The following is a 6,132-nucleotide window of genomic DNA, read 5'->3' as shown; positions in this document are numbered from 1 at the left end:
ATTGAACGAGTCGATCGAATCCAATGACCAATTGGTACGTGAATCACGAAGTCTCCTCGAGCGTGGATTTCCGATGAGACCAAGGTGCCCCGAAGACCCCATGAAGTTGTCCAGCACTGACATAGCTCACGATATACTTTCGGCCTTTGTTCCAGATTCGCGTTCCTAACCTACAAGGAAGTCGTCACAAGATCAAAGTGACGATCACCATCATCGAAAGTCACCCGATGAATAATTCGCCGTTGGCAGCCACGTTTTACCCAGGATGCAATGTGATTGGAATTCCCTAGGAAGTTCCGTCGAGGGTTTCCCTCTACGTGATACTCCTTCGGAGTAAAAATTAATTTCCGATCGAATTATCTGCCTGAACGTAAAAATATCACCCCCGAGCCTCAAGGTATATGTTCGACTAGGTATAATTCCCCAGGTATCCCGTTTATCCAGCTACTGGAATACACGTAGAGCCAAACACCCATAGGGAAATTAAAGGCCTCCTGGACAGCTTATCCCCGTGTTGCTCCACTCGACTCCCATTCGTGTTAGCTCGGGTTACTTCGGCTCCTCCTGATAAACTGCCCCGTTCACGTGCGAATAGATGAAAGAAAAAGTGGCCGGGCGAGAATCGTAATTTCGCAGAATCCGAGAATCCCCGGTAGCTACTTTCTCTACTTTCTCCCTCTGTGCCACTAATAAATGCCATAGCTTTTCGCGGAGTGGAGACATAACTCACTGCGTTCGTATTCCCTGTCCGTGTACCGTGTTCTGGACCAGCGTCACACTCGGAAAGAAACAAGTCGTGTGGCGTGCGTGTGAGGCACGCGTGACACGTGAAAAGCGACATGTGACACCCCCTACTGGCTCGTTCGCTGGTTGGCTGACTGGCTGTGTCCGCTATTCCGTAGGGTGAGAGAGGGCTGATCGGGCCGGGGGAGGACGGGGGGGGGCCTCCTTTTCCGCCGATAACAAGACTTGCCCGACCACGTGACTCCAATGCGAAGTAGCCAATGGGCTGGCAGAGAAGGGGTTGTATCAATACACAGGACAGAACACACTTTTCAATTGGGGAGAAATAGTTGTACGCGCCCGGAATTGAACCCGAACGAGCAAGCATTTCACCTTCGTCTTCTTGGCTATCAGGGATACCAACCTTGTAGCCTTCTGGGCGCTTTACCAGAACTTTATCTTCTGTTTCTTTTCCCCACTCTCCCGCTGTACTGGGTTCTCCTATTAGGCTCTTTGTTTCTTCACTCCTTGTACGTCCTCTCTACCTGGTAATTGTGCCTGCCGTCCTGACGACCATGCCAATTTTTTTTAACGTTTCTGTAATTCCTGTATTTCACGTGTGAGTGTCGATTATTTTGTTAGTTTTTTCCCTGTTTTTTTTTTTTTTTTTTTCTTTACCTCTCGGGTAAAGCAATCGTTTACGGCATTGCTTCTCACTGGGAAGAAATCCTTTCGTGTCTTGTTTACACACCTGCCATTTTTATTTCGGCATGTGTGGCGTCATACCTATACGTATATACACGCAGCTGTGCCGCACAAGTTGCTACGGTAAACTCATAGCGGTGTTTCGCGTGTGCGAGGCCATAACTTCCGTCAGGATTTGAACGAGCCGTCGGGACGATGGGAAGACACGCGATTTCCTATAGTTATCCTGAAATGCATCCACTCCAGTTACGATTCCTGCGGAACGAGAGCTTCTTATTTTCTTGTACTTTACATTTCTGCTATTCATCTATCTGTACTGCATTTTCATTCTCGTTTCACATCCTTACTAGCGTACGCGAATACGCGTATGGAAATCCCACGAAGTAAATGTACCTAATAATAATTTACTTTAACGTCGAAAAATCCTCATTGTATTTACTTTCATTGTCTGTATTACAATACTGTATATTATTGTGTAGAAAATAAGGATGTGACGTCAACGATAGAATATGGCTATATCTCGTGTATTAAAGGAAGAAAGACGCTAAAAAGAAATACTATCCGATCAAAAGGTAAAATCAAAGTTTAAAATGTACCTTCAAATATAACTGGAGCACTCTGGCATGAGTTGAACATTTGTTGTTCACACGTTGATAAAGGTAGCCAGCCCGATGGAGGTGCTAGGTAGGCTTGATGGTTTCTGGTTGCGATACCAGAACTGTTAGTGGCTCTTCGTGCCAGGCTTTGCCTTTTGCGTTTAAACCGTCGACAGAATGAGCAGCCAGACTGAATGAGTGAGTGATGGACGAGGGAAAATAACTCGCAGCTAGTTTGCAAGCAATTATACCGACGAGTTGCGCAATTTTCACAGCGCCAGATTGTCCGTTGCTTAGTCAGCTTTATGTTCTGCGTCCTTCACCAATTATTTAACACTTCACAACCGCTCCTAAAACTTTTGTCAAACTCGGGTTGATTCCTTTGATGTAGAAAATCGATCAGTCTCAAGGTATTCTCCCGTTTTCAAGTACTGCCACTCAGTCGTGACAAGCGTAGCTTCGCACTGTCGGTAATGTAGGAATCTCTCTTGACGATTGGTAAAACTTATTGTCTGCCAGTGAATTAATGGCGGACCTGAGAATCGTACGCGAGAAATGTCAAGTGAGTTTGTTCTACGTAGAGGATATGTGTATCGTGTATTACGTAATTTATGTATCTCAGAATAATGCGCGTGGTACGGAGTTACGTGCACCAGTTATTCCAGCTAGTCGCTTTGCGGAATTACGGAAATACGTTTCATTTCCTGCAAACTAGTTCGGACCGTTCGAGTTCAACTTCAGGATCCTCGCATGCGTGTCGGTTTTGTGGCGAACTTCCTGACGGGCTACGTCAACCGAGCGACCTTTTCTCACTTGGTGAAGCTTCTGTTCCCTTTTACTCCTCTTCGTTCCAGTTCATTCTTCCTGGAGTCTAACCTCCTCGTGCGCAAGGAAGATCGCAGCTCGTGCGTAGTGGCCGAAACTTCGTCTAACAAATGATGCTGTTTGCTATCGCCACGAGACCAACTGACAAAGTTTCTCTAGACCGAGATGAGTTTGTATGGTCATTATCGTTGATGTCATCGACTGTGCTTTTCGAGGGATGATTTTTAATGGTCGGTACGAAATTGTCGGGGAATCCGCGTGACTGAAATTGTGATTGTGACAAACGCGTAATTGGCACGAGATTCGAGGATTATTCTTTTTAAAGTTTTTCTTTTTTCAACTGCCTGACTGATCGAGCTATTCTTATTATAAATAGAGAGAGTGTTAATTATTTCTTCTTCGTGTCATTCGTAAAATATCAGGCTTTTTATATTCGGTTTAAATTTATGCAGACACAAGAAAGCAACTAGATAACTCTTCTTATAAATCCTGCGATAAAGTTTCACCCGTGACTTCGTGACGTGTTTTGGCTAGAGTCTAAACTGTAATTATTATTTTCATATTCAAAGGGCTATGAAAATATTTCGTGACTTCAGGACCTTCTAATGGATCGCGACACGATATCTTTTTCCAGAAATTCGTGTTTGCTGATGATCTATCGAGTGTAGATAGGAATGAGATTGAAATTAAGCCGCTTATCACGTCAAGAAATAAAAGAGAACACAAGAAAAATGGCCCTAGTCCAAGGGGATGATTGGTAGAGAATACAAAGGGATGCAAATACCGTCCAGAATCTTACCACTTCGGTACGCAGCTGTGGCCAACGTTACAGTATAGGAGTACCGGGGAGTCGTGCTAAGGGTGTGTGGGCACCCCTATTATAAAATAACAATAAATTACGCGCTCAATATACTATAAAGCGTTAACGCCTGCAAAGGAGTCTTCTCGTAGGACAGCGGGGGGGTTTGGTAATATCAGTGTAACCGTGTACGTATGTCTCACCGTGTTATCGTATAGGTCTGGCGTAGTACTGTCGTAGCCCATAGAGCTGGCCAAGGGGCTGAATCAAAGGGAATGGCCGAGTGTGTCCTGGATATCGCGATAAAAAATCGATATCTCGTGGCAGTGTCGAGAGTCAGTGACTGTCACCAATGCCCGTAAAAATCGAAATGGCCGCATTTTCATCCCCTACCACTTTCAGGCCTTCTCTCTACCCACCCTATATAATCCTCTATACGCGACGTATTCACGAGTCTTCATAAATAGTAGACAGAGTCATTATATATGTACAGTTTGTATACATTATATACATATACACATATTCGTGACTGTAGCTATAGACTGATATGTAGCTATTCAGGTAGCTAGGTATAGATATAGGCATTCGATTATGCGAGCCTTTGGGGGTGGTTGGCTGGCTGGCTGGCTGGCTGGGTGGCTGGCTGGTTGACTGTGGAAGGCTGCCAGGGTGCCGACTGCACGCCAGTCCGTGCTCAGACGTGATTCCTAACGCAACTTACCTTTTTTCGTTCCTCAACTCTTTTACCTCTTGGATCTAAATTCTTGGAGGTATGACAAATTTTGTTTGTATAATTTTTGAAAATTCTGAAACATAATTCAAGTCTTGCTTTTTATAGTCGTGCCATATATATATATATGTATATATTACCGAGTGTACATTTTCGCAATGCAAATGGTTCCTCGGTAAGTTCGAAATAAAAAAAATCGTGTTTACCTCGTCGCCGTGTTTTTCTTCTTAACATTTTGATAGCTGACATCGGATAAAGAGAGTTTGCCATTTGCCGGGATATTTTCGCTTTGGGAAATGGTCCCTCGAGTTTTCCACGGTTTAACGTCATCTCCGAAGGTTTACTGTAGTTTCGGAGTATGGATCGTAGCGTTTCGCACCTGTGTCACGAATGCCACGTGTTTCTCTACAGGGTGGACCAAAAAGAGATGGCACCACTTCCACGTGGTCTTTAGCTATACGGAGGTTCACATCGTAGGGTTGGAATTTCTCTCTCTCTCTCTCTCTCTCTCTCTCTCTCTCTGATCTTGCTTCTTACTTTCTTTCTTTGCTTACGGGAGGGCTCGTTCCTTAAGAGACTCGTGGAGACTAGGCTTTAATATAATTCGCTTTTTGTTTTTGAGGGGGCCAGTGCCGTAAGGAGAGATTAAACCTCGATTAAAACTGCTCTTCCACCGCTCTATTTCTTTATAATATATTTATATTTTTTTATTTTTTCTTCTTCGCCGCACTTCACGGCTCCCATAGACTTTTCGTGCGGAATAGAATGAACGAACAAAGAGAATGGGGAGGGAATCGTTCGATTATGTAAGTGAGCATGGATGAAGACTGGATTAGGATGAAATAAAGGATGAGAGCGAGAGAGAGAGACAGAGGGGGATCTCTGCGTGACGGACGATAATACCTTTTATTTCGCGGAAATTTTCGTAAATTTATTCGTGAGCTCGCGGGCTTTCGAAATTCCGCAGTGGTAAAGGGCATCGGCAAAAAATGACAAAAATCTCGACGACTGTCCCGCAAGGCAAGGTCCTTGATATTTAACGATTGATTGGCAGGATCACCAATTTGGCCAATTACCGCAGCCTCCGCGTTCTTCGAATCCTGCATTAAATTATACCTCGTCGTTACTTAACGTTTAACAACTTTTTGCCGGATATGCGAATTCTCGTCTGTACATATATATATATACAATATAGCAAATCGAGATATCGAAAAAATTTGTAAAATTTTCAACTGGGATAAATTAAGGCGAGAAATTTTTTTTTCAATATTCCTTATCATCGTACGTATCGTTGTGCCTCGTGAAAATTTCGTATTTTTCCCATCCTATGTAATTCACATAGTTTTTTCCAACACGGAAAGTTTCGTTGCGCGAATCGATTAATTTCCTCGAAGCAAGTCGCTCCCACGAGCTTCGCTGTCGGAAACCTGACGGAAAGAGAGAAGGAAAAGAAAAAGAGCGAACCTTCTTCAAATTGCACATACTGGCCCGGACTGGGACTGTAATCCAGACAGATGGGACTCGTTAATGGGACGCGTACAATTTGTAAGAAATCTAATAACCCCGGCCCATAACTCGCGAGGCTTTCCCGACTCTAATGACAATACGAAACTCATCAGAAATTAAAATTTGCTTGAGGCACCCTGCTACACGAACCGCAGATTCTTCTCAGATTCTCCTCTCTCTCTCTCTCCCTCCCTCCCTCTCTCTCTCTCTCTCTCTCTCTCTCTCTCTCTCTCTCTCTCTCTCTCTCT

General features: G+C 44.1%; 1 protein-coding gene across 2 annotated transcripts in view; it reads left to right on the top strand.

The window, feature by feature from the left end:
• Positions 1–2,539: 2,539 nt before the first annotated feature.
• Positions 2,540–6,132, top strand: part of LOC107270111 — a 7,328-nt gene continuing 3,735 nt past the window's right edge. Inside the window, exon 1 of one of the 2 annotated variants that reach the window (XM_015744812.2) lies at positions 2,540–2,586. The gene's annotated coding sequence lies outside the window, so the exon portion shown is untranslated. Of the gene's footprint in view, positions 2,587–4,230; positions 4,419–6,132 lie in introns of those variants that run through there. The other variant, XM_025087441.1, reaches the window with a different exon arrangement.

Source organism: Cephus cinctus, unplaced genomic scaffold (assembly GCF_000341935.2).
Source record: "Cephus cinctus unplaced genomic scaffold, Ccin1 Ccin1_scaffold0696, whole genome shotgun sequence".
Taxonomy (NCBI): domain Eukaryota; kingdom Metazoa; phylum Arthropoda; class Insecta; order Hymenoptera; family Cephidae; genus Cephus; species Cephus cinctus.
The sequence above is the reverse complement of the archived record's forward strand: the minus strand, read 5'-3'. Positions and strand labels throughout refer to the sequence as shown.